Raw genomic sequence first — 14,192 nt, forward strand, 5'->3', positions numbered from 1 at the left:
GCCAAAATATGGATAAATTATAGCTCTCAAAATGTGGTGATGCAAAAAACTATTTTTTGCAATAAAAAGTGTCTCTTAGCGTGACAGCTGCCAAACAAAAACCCGCTATAAAAACTCGCTATAAATAGTAAATCAAACCCCCCCTTTATCACCCCCCTAGTTAGGGAAAAATAATAAAATTAAAAAAATTTATTTATTCCCATTTTCCCATTAGGGTTAGGGTTGGGGCTAACATTAGGGTTAGGGTTGGGGCTAAAGTTAGGGTCAGGGTTTGGTCTAAAGTTAGGGTTGGGGCTAAAGTTAGGGTTAGGGTTAGGTGTTGTGAATTCCGTTCTCGGGCTCCCTCCTATGGTCGTGAATGGTACTTTGGTGAGTTCTGTCCTTGGACACCCTCTGGTGGCTTTGAGTGGAACTGCTGATCTTTGAGGTTGCTTTCTCAGCTGCCCTCGTTTATTTTCTTCTGCTGGCTTCCCTATTTAACTCTGCCCAGGTCGTTAGTGGATGCCAGCTGTCAATGTCTCAGTACTGGTTCAGATCTCTCTTGGATTTCTCAGATGACCTGTCTACTCCAGCAGAAGCTAAGTCCCTGCTAGTTCATTTGCTGTTCATTGGTTTTTGAATATATTTCTCAGTACATGCTATGTTTCTAGTCCAGCTTGCTATTATGATATTTCCTTGCTAGTTGGAAGCTCTGGGGGTGCAGAGCTGCACCTCCACACCGTGAGTCGGTGTGGAGGTCTTTTTGCACGCTCTGCATGGTTTTTGTAGTTTTTAATACTGACCGCATAGTTCCCTTTCCTATCCTCTGTCTATTTAGAGAATATTCGGCCTCCTTTGCTAAAATCTGTTTAATTCCTGTGTTTGTTACTTTCCTCTTAACTCACAGTCAATATTTGTGGGGGGCTACCTTTACTTTGGGGAATTTCTCTGAGGCAAGTTAGGCTGCTATTTCTGTCTTTAGGGGTAGTTAGCTCTTAGGCTGTGAAGAGGCATCTAGGGAGAGTTAGGCACGCTCCACGGCTATTTCTAGTGTGTGTGATAGGATTAGGGATTGCAGTCAGTAGAGTTACCACCTCCTCAGAGCTTGTCCCAGGTTTTCTGTTTAACCATCAGGTCATTTCAGGTGCTCCTAACCACCAGGTCCATAACAGTACAGCTGGCCTACAAAGTGTTAATGCATCTCAAAAGAGGGATAAGAGAAGTTCTGAGTCAATTTTTTTTTCTTTGCAGCCGTTTTGCCTTTCTTTTCCCCTTAACCTCTGGGTGGTTCAGGACACAGGTGTAGATATGGATATTCAAGGTTTGTGTTGTGAATTAGACTTTTTTGGCTCCCTCTAGTGGTTACTAGTGATATGACTCTGGGATTTCCTTCCCTCTGTCTGCACCCAGCTGGGTCGTTACTTCAGGGGTGTTGCTATATAAACCTCCTGGAACCTTAGTCCAGTGCCTGGCATCGGTGTTATCAGACACATTCTGTTTGCTCCTGTTTGCTGGTCCTGGTTCGTGTTAAATTAAGCTAAGTCTTGCTTCTTTGTTTTTTGGGTTATTTGTTTGCTATCATTTTTGTCCAGCTTGTACTAAATGTGATTCCTGACCTTGCTGGAAGCTCTAGGGGGCTGGTGTTCTCCCCCCGGGCCATTAGATGGTTCGGGGGTTCTTGAATTTCCAGTGTGGATATTTTTGATAGGATTTTTTGCTGACCATATAAGTTATCTTTCTATATTCTGCTATTAGGCCTCTCTTTGTTAAATTCCTAGCTCATTCTTATGTTTGTCTTTTCCTCTTACCTCACCATTATTATTTGTGGGGGGCTTCTATCCAACTTTTTGGGGTATTTCCTCTGGAGGCAAGAAAGGTCTTTCTTTTCCCTTCTAGGGGTAGTTAGCTCTCCGGCTGGCGCGAGACGTCTAGGATCAACGTAGGAACGTTCCCCGGCTGCTGGTATTTGTGGTGCTAGGATTAGTTATATGGTCAGCCCAGTTACCACTGCCCTATGAGCTGGTTTTCTGTATTTACTGACTTAGCATTATTCCTGAGACCCTCTGCCATTGGGGTCATAACAGTATGCCAGGCCAATATTGAATGTTTAAAGCATTGCAGAAGTGGGATAATAAGAAAGGAAATTCAGAGTTTTTTTTTTTTTTTTTCCTTCTCTTCCTCCCCTTTACCTTTGATTGGCGTGTGCTTGCTGCAGACATGAATGTGCAGACCTTGATTACAAGTGTTGACCAGCTGGCAGCTCATGTGCAGGGTATACAAGATTTTGTTACCAGTAGTCCTATGTCTGAACCTAAAATACCTATTCCGGAATTGTTTTCTGGAGATCGATTTAGGTTTAGGAATTTCAAGAATAATTGTAAATTGTTTCTTTCTCTGAGACCCCGTTCATCTGGAGATTCTGCTCAGCAAGTTAAAATTGTTATTTCTTTTTTACGGGGCGACCCTCAGGATTGGGCTTTCTCGCTAGCGCCAGGAGATCCGGCATTGGCGAATATTGATACGTTTTTTCTGGCGCTCGGATTGCTTTACGAGGAACCCAATCTTGAAATTCAGGCAGAAAAAGCCTTGCTGGCTATTTCTCAGGGTCAGGATGAAGCTGAAGTGTATTGCCAAAAATTTCGGAAATGGTCCGTGCTTGCTCAGTGGAATGAGTGTGCTCTGGCCGCAAATTTCAGAAATGGCCTTTCTGAAGCCATTAAGAATGTGATGGTGGGTTTCCCCATTCTTACAAGTCTGAATGATTCTATGGCGCTTGCTATTCAAATTGACCGGCGTTTGCGGGAGCGCAAAACCGCTAATCCTCTAATATTTGTGGGGGGCTACCTTTACTTTGGGGAATTTCTCTGAGGCAAGTTAGGCTGCTATTTCTATCTTTAGGGGTAGTTAGCTCTTAGGCTGTGAAGAGGCGTCTAGGGAGAGTTAGGCACGCTCCACGGCTATTTCAAGTGTGTGTGATAGGATTAGGGATTGCGGTCAGTAGAGTTACCACCTCCTTAGAGCTTGTCCCAGGTTTTCTGTTTAACCATCAGGTCATTTCAGGTGCTCCTAACCACCAGGTCCATAACAGTTAGGGTTAGGGCTGCGGCTAAAGTTAGGGTTAGGGTTGGGGCTAAATTTAGGGTTTGGATTATGTTTGCGGTTGGGGTTAGGTTTGGGATTAGGGTTAGGGGTGTGTCAGGGTTAGGGGTGTGGTTAGGGTTGAGATTAGGGCTGGTATTAGGGTTACGAGTGTGTTGAGGTTAGGGGTGTGGTCAGGGTTATGGTTAGGGATTGCGGTTAGGGGTGCATTGGAGTTAGGGTTGGAGTTAGAATTGGGGGGGTTTCCACTGTTTAGGCATATCAGGGGCTCTCCAAACGCGACATGGCGTCCAATCTCAATTCCAGCCAATTCTGCGTTGAAAAAGTAAAATGGTGCTCCTTCCCTTTTGAGCTCTGCTGTGCTCCCAAACAGTGGTTCCCCCCACATATGGGGTATCAGCGTACTCAGGACAAATTGGCAACAACTTTTGCAGTTAATTTCTCCTGCTACCCTTGTGAAAATACAAATTTGGGGGTAAAATATCGATTTTGTGGAAAAAAAAATAAAATTTATTTTCACGGGTCTGCATTAGAAACTTTAGCAAAACACTTGGGGGTTCAAAGTTCTCACAACACATCTAGATAAGTTCCTTAGTGGTCTAGTTTCCAATATGGGGTCACTTGTGGGGGTTTCTACTGTTTAGGTACATCAGGGGCTCTGCAAACGCAAAGTAATGCCCGCAGACCATTCCATCAAAGTCTGCATTCCAAAACAACGCTCCTTCCCTTCCGAGCTCTGCCGTGCGCCCAAACAGTGGTTACCCCCACTATATGGGGTATCAGTGTACTTAGGACAAATTGCACAACAACTTTTGGGGTCCAATTTATCCTGTTACCCTTGGGAAAATAAAAAAAATTGGGGCGAAAAGATCCTTTTTGTGATAAAAATGTGATTTTTTTATGGCTCTACATTATAAACTTCTGTGAAGCACTTGGATGTTAAAAGTGCTCACCACACATCTAGATTAGTTCCTTAGGGGGTCTACTTTCCAAAATGGTGTCACTTGTGGGGGGTTTCCACTGTTTAGGCATATCAGAGGCACTCCAAACGCGACATGGTGTCCGATCTCAATTCCAGCAAATTTTGCATTGAAAAGTCAAATGGTGCTCCTTCCCTTCCTAGCTCTGCCATGTGCCCAAACAGTGGTTTACCCCCACATATTGGGTATTGGCGTACTCAGGACAAATTGTACAATGACTTTTGTGGTCCAATTTCTCCTGTTACCCTTGGTAAAATAAAACAAATTGGATCTGAAATAAACATTTTGTGAAAAAAAGTTCAATGTTCAATTTTTTTTAAACATTCCAAAAATTACTGTGAAGCACCAGAAGGGTTAATAAACTTCTTGAATGTGGTTTTGAGTACCTTGAGGGGTGCAGTTTTTCGAATGGTGTCATTTTGCGCATTTTCTGTCATATAGGCCCCTCAAAGTCACTTCAAGTGTGAGGTGGTCCCTAAAAAAATGGTTTTGCAAATTTTGTTGTAAAAATGAGAAATCGCTGGTCAACTTTTAACCCTTATAACTTCCTAACAAAAAAATTATGTTTCCAAAATTGTGCTAATGTAAAGCAGATGTGGGTAGTGTTATTTATTAACTATTTTGTATGATATGACTCTCTAATTTAAGTGCATAAAAACTAAAAGTTTAAAAATTGCAAAATTTTCAAAAATGTTGCCAAATTTCCATTTTTTTTACAAATAAACCCAAATCATATTGAAGAAATGTTACCACTATCATAAAGTTCAATATGTCACAAGAAAACAGAATCTCAGAATCACCAGGATCCATTGAAGTGTTTCAGAGTTATGACCTCATAAAGTGACAGTGGTCAGAATTGAAAAAAATGGCCTCGTCAGGAAATCGAAAACAGGCTTCGGGATGAAGGGGTTAATGAGCGGTTTCACGTGAACGCTGAACACAGGAAGAGCTATCGGCGCCCAGAGACCATCGGACATGCAGGGACCATGCCAGGAGCAGGTGAGTATGTGACAGCCGCCGCTCCCCCTCCCCCGCCGACCCCCTGGGACAATGACTCGAGTATAAGCCGAGAGGGGCACTTTCAGCCTAAAAAAATGAGATGAAAATCTCAGCTTATACTCGAGTATATACGGTAATCAAAAAGTTAATTTACTTCAATTCTTCAATACAAAAAGTGAAACTCATATTATATAGAGTCAATACAATCAGAGTGATCTATTTCAAGTGTATATTTCTGTTAATGTTGATGATTATGGCTTACAGCCAATGAAAACCCAAAAGTCATTATCTCAGTAAATTAGAATACTTTATAACTCCAGCTTGAAAAATGATTTTAAATCTGAAATGTTGGCCTACTGAAATGTATGTTCAGTAAATGCACTCAATACTTGGTCGGGGCTCCGTTGGCATCAATTACTGCATCAATGCGGCGTGTTAAATTCAACAGACAACTATAGGCCCACACTCATATATCTTTTATTTATATTTTTAATTACATTCTATATAACACACCAATATAGTGATTGCCCCAGGTGCTCAGTGAGAACTAAAAGAAACACCAAAAGGTAAACTATCATAAAATACCGGACAACGATTATTCAAATAAAATTGCTTTTATTAAATAAACAAAGGCAAACAGTAGTACTAAATATATAAAAGACATGTGCACGTATCAGGACCGTACATGAGATGATATGTGAAAAAAATAAATATATAATCACATATATAAATCCTATAAAATAAGTGGTGGGACAAAGTAAGTTATTGATCACAGAAAAAATAGAGTTATAAAATACCATAAGGGGCCCCGAGGAAAAATAAGAGAAGGAAAAACAATACATGAAAAAATAAATAAAAAAGCGTTCAATGAATGATCTAAGCAGCCACAAGTGTTCGGCCTTAATCTGCCCAAACTTACTTTAGAACAACAAGAGTCCCTTACTAAACCCTTTTCTCGAGGCGAGGTTCGATCAACTCTGTCAAACAGTACTACAGGGAAAGCTCCTGGACCCGATGGACTGACTGTCATATACTATAAAACTTTCTCTAAGACCCTTGAACCCCATTTTCTTAACATGTGTAATCAATTGCTCCGGGGCAATCCCTTCCCCCCTCAATCCTTGGAAGCCCATACTTCTCTAATACACAAAGAGGGCAAGGATCCAGAACTCTGTAGTAATTATGGACCAATCTCCCTTCTGAATGTAGATCTCAAAATTTATGCTAGCAAAACGCATAGCGGAACACCTGCTGAACCTGATCTCACCAGACCAGACAGGCTTCATTAGAGGTAGAGAGGGTAAGGAAAACACTTGGACAATCCTCCATTTAATGCAATTCTCTAATCTCCATAAGATACCATTAGTGCTTCTTGGCACTGATGCGGAGAAAGCGTTTGACAGAGATTATTGGATCTTCCTTCAGGGCACCTTTGACTACTTTAACTTTCCTCCCTCACTAGCTGCGGCCATATTTCAAATGTATTCCCAGCCGTCAGCTAAAATCAGACTTAATAATTCCCTTACCAAACCATTTGAGATTCACAATGGCACAAGATAGGGTTGTCCCCTCTCGTCGTTGTTATAGAAATGGTGATGGAGCCCCTATTCAAGGCTATTAATTTTAGCAAGGACATAGAGGGAGTGAATATACAAGAAATATCCCATAAAACTATGGCCTTCGCTGATGATTTATTAATTACTTTGACTTGCCCCCATAGAGGCATACCGGCCCTTATGCGGATCCTGGAGAGATATGGCTCTCTTTGTAATTTCAAAATAAACTTAACCAAATCCGAAACTTTAGCAATAAATATACCTGCTAGCACTTTAAACGGCTTCAAATCACAATTTCCCTTTCACTGGCCTGGCAACTATATAAAGTATCTTGGTATTAAGATCAGACCATCCTATAAAGACTTATTTAACTTAAATTATAAACCACTCCTTACCCTAATAGCAGACCATACAAAGAAGTGGAGGGCCCCATATCATTCTTAGATGGGCAGAAAAAACCTAGCTAAAAGTATTCTCTTACCTAAACTAATTTATCTATTTCAAATGCTGCCTATAATAATAATATTAATAATAATAATCTTTATTTATATAGCGCCAACATATTCCGCAGCACTTTACAATTAAGCAGGGACATACAGACAAATTCAATACAAGTTAAGACAATTTAAACAGTGACATTAGGAGTGAGGTCCCTGCTCGCAAGCTTACAATCTACAAGGAAATGGGGGGGACACAATAGGTGAAAAGTGCTTGTTATTTCAGGTCTGGCAATTATAATAAATAGGGATTTTCATACAAAGCTGCATGATCCGGTCATCAGCCCGTATATATAAGTGCAATAGTCAAGTATCAAGTGCAGTTATCATGAGCATGGAGGGTGAGGAGACAGATGAATAGTAGGGTGCAGATTTAGAATAATATTTGGAAGGAGGGAACAGGGCAAAGTTAGTTTACTGAGTAGTTGATGTGGTAGGCTTGTTTGAAGAGATGGGTTTTTAGAAAGCGCTTGAATAGGTCGGGGCTAGGTATCAGTCTGATCGTCTGGGGAAGTGCATTGCAGAGAGCAGGCGCAGCACGAGAGAAGTCTTGGATACGGAGGTGTGAGGTTCGAATTACGGGGGATGTTAGCCTTAGGTCATTTGCAGAACGGAGGGCACGTGTAGGGCGATAGACAGAGATGAGAGAGGAGATATAAGGCGGTGCAGAACTGTGGAGGGCTTTGTGGGTGAGAGAGATGAGTTTATACTGGACCCTGTAGCGAATGGGTAGCCAGTTCTTGTGATCCTAATGGCAGAGGATCTCAGGGTCTTCAGCGAAGTCTGCAAACATAAAAACTAGCTCTTAGGGAGGTGGTAACTGAGCTGACCACATACCTGATCCTAGCCCACAACTAATAGCAGCCGGGGAACGTACCTACGTTGGTTCTAGACGTCTCGCGCCAGCCGGAGATCTAACTAACCCTTTCAGAGAAAATACAGACCTCACTTGCCTCCAGAGAAAGGTACCCCAAAGTAGATACAGGCCCCCAACAAATAATAACGGTGAGGTAAGAGGAAAGGACAAACGTAAGTATGAACTAGATTCAGCAAAGAGAGGCCCACTATATAATAGCAGAAATATAGAAAGCGGACTTATGTGGTCAGCGAAAAACCCTACAAAAATATCCACGCTGAATATCCAAGAACCCCCGTACCGACTAACGGTATGGGGGGAGAATATCAGCCCCCTTAGAGCTTCCAGCAAAATCAGGAATCACATTATGAACAAGCTGGACAAAAAACAGAATAATACAAATAAACAAAAAAACAAGAAAGCAGGACTTAGCTTATGTTGCAAAAATCAGGACCAGTAGACAAGAGCAACCAGACAAGGACTGATTACATGGATGCCAGGCAATGGACTAAGACTCCAGGAAGTTTAAATAGAAACACCCAGAGTGTTAACGAACCAGGTGACTACCAACCTGGGGAAAGAGTATACAAGAGCCATACCACGAGTGACCACAAGAGGGAGCCCAAAAGTATAGTTCATAACAGTACCCCCCTTTAAGGAGGGGTCACCGAACCCTCACTACGACCACCAGGGCGATCAGGATGGGCAGCGTGAAAGGCATGAACCAAATCGGCCGCATGAACATCAGAGGCGACCACCCAGGAATTATCCTCCTGACCATAGCCCTTCCATTTGACCAGATACTGAAGCCTCCGTCTAGAGAGACGAGAATCTAATATCTTCTCCACCACATACTCCAACACGCCCTCAACCAGGACCGGAGCAGGAGGGTCAACAGCAGGAACCACAGGCACAATGTACCGCCGCAACAAAGACCTATGGAACACATTGTGAATGGCAAACGACACAGGAAGATCCAAACGAAAAGACACCGGATTAAGGACCTCCAAAATTCTATAAGGACCAATAAAGCAAGGCTTAAACTTAGGAGAGGAAACCTTTAGAGGGACAAACCGAGAAGACAACCAAACCAAATCCCCAACACGAAGTCGGGGACCCACACCGCGGCGGCGGTTGGCAAAACGCTGAGCCTTCTCCTGTGACAACTTCAAGTTGTCCACCACATGATTCCAAGTCCGCTGCAACCTATAAACCACGGAATCCACCCCAGGACAGTCAGAAGGCTCAACATGACCCGAGGAGAAACGAGGATGAAAATCAGAGTTGCAGAAAAATGGCGAAACCAAAGTAGCGGAACTAGCCCGATTATTGAGGGCAAACTCAGCCAATGGCAAGAAGGTCACCCAATCATCCTGATCCGCAGAAACAAAACATCTCAAATAAGCCTCCAGCGTCTGATTAGTTCGCTCCGTTTGGCCATTAGTCTGAGGATGAAAGGCAGACGAAAACGACAGATCAATGCCCATCTTAGCACAAAAAGATCGCCAGAATCTGGACACAAACTGGGATCCTCTGTCAGACACGATATTCTCAGGAATGCCGTGTAAACGAACCACATTCTGAAAAAACAAAGGAACCAGATCGGAAGAGGAAGGCAACTTAGGCAAGGGCACCAAATGGACCATCTTGGAAAAACGATCACACACCATCCAGATGACAGACATTCCCTGAGACACCGGAAGATCTGAAATGAAATCCATGGAAATGTGTGTCCAAGGCCTCTTCGGGACGGGCAAGGGCAAAAGCAACCCGCTGGCACGCGAACAGCAAGGCTTAGCCCGAGCACAAGTCCCACAGGACTGCACAAAAGAACGCACATCCCGTGACAAGGAAGGCCACCAAAAGGACATAGCCACCAAATCTCTGGTACCAAAAATCCCAGGATGCCCTGCCAACACCGAGGAATGAACCTCGGAAATAACTCTGCTGGTCCATTTATCAGGAACAAACAGTCTATAAGGTGGACAAGAGTCAGGTCTACCAGCCTGAAATCTCTGCAACACACGTCGCAAATCAGGAGAAATGGCTGACAAAATCACTCCCTCTTTAAGAATACCAGCCGGCCCTGAGACTCCAGGAGAGTCAGGCACAAAGCTCCTAGAGAGAGCCTCAGCCTTCACATTTTTGGAACCAGGCAGGTATGAGACCACAAAGTCAAAACGGGAGAAAAACAATGACCAACGAGCCTGTCTAGGATTCAGGCGTTTAGCAGACTCGAGATACATCAGATTTTTGTGATCAGTCAAGACCACCACACTATGCTTAGCTCCCTCGAGCCAATGACGCCACTCCTCAAATGCCCACTTCATGGCCAACAACTCCCGATTACCAACATCATAGTTCCGCTCAGCCGGCGAAAACTTCCTGGAAAAGAAAGCACATGGTTTCATCACAGAGCAACCAGAGCCTCTCTGCGACAAAACAGCTCCTGCACCGATCTCAGAAGCATCCACTTCAACCTGAAAGGGAAGTTAGACATCAGGCTGGCACAAAACAGGCGCCGAAGTAAACCGGCGCTTCAGCTCCCGGAAGGCCTCAATGGCCGCAGGAGCCCAATTAGCGACATCAGAACCTTTCTTGGTCATATCCGTCAGAGGTTTAACAACGCTAGAAAAGTTAGCAATAAAACGACGGTAGAAATTAGCAAAACCCAAAAACTTCTGAAGACTCTTAACAGACGTGGGTTGAGTCCAATCATGAATAGCTCGGACCTTGACTGGGTCCATCTCCACAGCAGAAGGGGAAAAAATAAAACCCAAAAAGGAAACCTTCTGCACTCCAAAGAGACACTTTGAGCCCTTCACAAACAAAGCATTATCACGCAAAACCTGAAACACCATCCTGACCTGCTTTACATGAGAATCCCAATCATCAGAAAAAACTAAAATGTCATCCAGATAAACAATCACAAATTTATCTAGATACTTCCGGAAGATGTCATGCATAAAGGATTGAAACACTGAAGGAGCATTAGAGAGCCCAAAAGGCATCACCAAGTACTCAAAATGACCTTCGGGCGTATTAAATGCAGTTTTCCATTCATCTCCCTGCCTAATGCGCACAAGGTTGTACGCACCACGAAGATCTATCTTGGTGAACCAACAGGCACCCTTAATCCGAGCAAACAAGTCCGACAATAGTGGCAGAGGGTATTGAAATTTAACAGTGATTTTATTCAGAAGCCGATAGTCTATACAAGGTCTCAAAGATCCGTCTTTCTTGGCCACAAAAAAGAATCCCGCACCAAGAGGGGAAGAGGATGGACGAATATGTCCTTTCTCCAAAGACTCCTTTATATAAGAACGCATCGCGGCATGCTCAGGTACCGACAGATTAAATAATCGTCTCTTAGGAAACTTACTACCAGGAATCAAATCTATAGCGCAGTCACAGTCCCTATGAGGAGGAAGAGCACTGGACCTGGACTCACTGAACACATCCTGAAAGTCAAGCAAATACTCAGGAACTTCTGAAGGAGAGGAGGAAGCAATAGACACCGACGGGGAATAACAATGAATTCCCTGACAACCCCAACTTGACACAGACATAGCCCTCCAATCCAGAACAGGATTATGAGCCTGTAACCATGGCAGACCCAAAACGACCAAATCATGCATCTTATGCAGAACAAGAAAACGAATCACCTCCCGATGTTCAGGAGTCATGCACATGGTCACTTGTGTCCAATACTGTGGTTTATTCTCCGCCAATGGCGTAGCATCAATTCCTCTAAGAGGAATAGGATTTTCTAAAGGCTCCAGGACAAAACCACAGCGCCTGGCAAACGACAAGTCCATAAGACTCAGGGCAGCGCCTGAGTCCACAAACGCTATAACAGGGTAGGAAGACAATGAGCAAATTAAAGTCAGACAAAATAAATTTAGGCTGCAAGTTACCAACGGCGACAGGACTAACAAACTTTGTTAGGCGTTTAGAGCATGCTGATATAACATGTGTAGAATCACCACAGTAAAAACACAACCCATTCTGACGTCTATGATTTTGCCGTTCAGTTCTAGTCTGAATTCTATCACATTGCATTAAATCAGGCGTCTGTTCAGACAACACTGCCAAAGGATTAGCGGATTTGCGCTCCCGCAAACGCCGATCAATCTGAATGGCCAGCGTCATAGAATCATTTAGACTTGTAGGAATGGGAAAGCCCACCATCACATTCTTAATGGTTTCAGAAAGGCCATTTCTGAAATTTGCGGCCAGAGCACACTCATTCCACTGAGTAAGCACGGACCATTTCCGAAATTTTTGGCAATACACTTCGGCTTCATCCTGGCCCTGAGAAATAGCCAGCAAAGCCTTCTCTGCCTGAATTTCAAGATTGGGCTCCTCATAAAGCAATCCGAGCACCAGAAAAAACGCATCAATATTCGCCAATGCCGGATCTCCTGGCGCCAATGAGAAAGCCCAATCCTGAGGGTCGCCCCGCAAGAAGGAGATAACAATTTTAACTTGCTGAGCTGAGTCTCCAGACGAACGAGGTCTCAAAGATAGAAACAATTTACAATTATTCCTAAAATTCCTAAATTTAAATCGATCTCCAGAGAACAGCTCAGGAATAGGAATCCTAGGTTCTGACATAGGACTGCTAGCAACAAAATCCTGAATGCCCTGCACACGAGCAGCAAGCTGATCCACACTAGTAATCAGAGTTTGCACATTCATGTCTGCAGCAGAGTTTCAAGCCATTCAGAGATAAAGGGGAAGGAAGAAAAAAAAAAAAACTCAGAACTTCTTTTCTTTTAATCCCACTTCTGCAATGCATTAACTATTCACTGGCCTGGCATACTGTTGTGATCCTAATGGCAGAGGATCTCAGGGTCTTCAGCAAAGTCTGCAAACATAAAAACTAGCTCTTAGGGAGGTGGTAACTGAGCTGACCACATACCTGATCCTAGCCCACAACTAATAGCAGCCGGGGAACGTACCTACGTTGGTTCTAGACGTCTCGCGCCAGCCGGAGATCTAACTAACCCTTTCAGAGAAAATACAGACCTCACTTGCCTCCAGAGAAAGGTACCCCAAAGTAGATACAGGCCCCCAACAAATAATAACGGTGAGGTAAGAGGAAAGGACAAACGTAAGTATGAACTAGATTCAGCAAAGAGAGGCCCACTATATAATAGCAGAAATATAGAAAGCGGACTTATGTGGTCAGCGAAAAACCCTACAAAAATATCCACGCTGAATATCCAAGAACCCCCGTACCGACTAACGGTATGGGGGGAGAATATCAGCCCCCTTAGAGCTTCCAGCAAAATCAGGAATCACATTATGAACAAGCTGGACAAAAAACAGAATAATACAAATAAACAAAAAAACAAGAAAGCAGGACTTAGCTTATGTTGCAAAAATCAGGACCAGTAGACAAGAGCAACCAGACAAGGACTGATTACATGGATGCCAGGCAATGGACTAAGACTCCAGGAAGTTTAAATAGAAACACCCAGAGTGTTAACGAACCAGGTGACTACCAACCTGGGGAAAGAGTATACAAGAGCCATACCGCGAGTGACCACAAGAGGGAGCCCAAAAGTATAGTTCATAACAGCCAGTGTAATGACTGGCACAAGATGGAGGCATCGGTGAAGCGGTTGGACAGAAATATGACCCTGGCTGCCGCATTCAAGATGGATTGGAGAGGAGAAAGTTTGGTAAGAGGGAGACCGATCAGAAGAGAGTTGCAGTAGTCCAGACGAGAATGAATAAGAGCGACAGTAAGAGTCTTAGCAGTTTCAAAGGTGAGAAAAGGTCAGATTCTGGAGATGTTTTTAAGATGCAGGTGACAAGAGCGAGTGAGTGATCGGATATAGGGAGTAAAGGAAAGTTCGGAGTCGAATACGACCCCAAGACAGCGGGCATGCTGCTTGGGAGTTAAGGTTGAACCGTCCAGAGTAATTTCGATGTTGGGAAGAGTGAGGTTAGTAGAAGGGAGAAACACAAGAAGTTCCGTTTTGGAGAGATTTAGTTTCAGATAGAGGGAGGACATGATGTTAGAGACAGCAGACAGACAATCCTTGGTATTTTGAATTAGGGTAGGGGTGATGACAGGGGAAGAAGTGTATAATTGGGTGTCATCAGCATAGAGATGATACTGGAACCCAAATCTGCTGATTGTTTGTCCAATAGGGGCCATGTATAGAGAGAAGAGGAGGGGGCCTAGGACTGAGTCCTGCGGAACCCCGATAGT

Source organism: Ranitomeya variabilis, chromosome 2, assembly GCF_051348905.1.
Source record: "Ranitomeya variabilis isolate aRanVar5 chromosome 2, aRanVar5.hap1, whole genome shotgun sequence".
Classification (NCBI taxonomy): Eukaryota; Metazoa; Chordata; class Amphibia; order Anura; family Dendrobatidae; genus Ranitomeya; species Ranitomeya variabilis.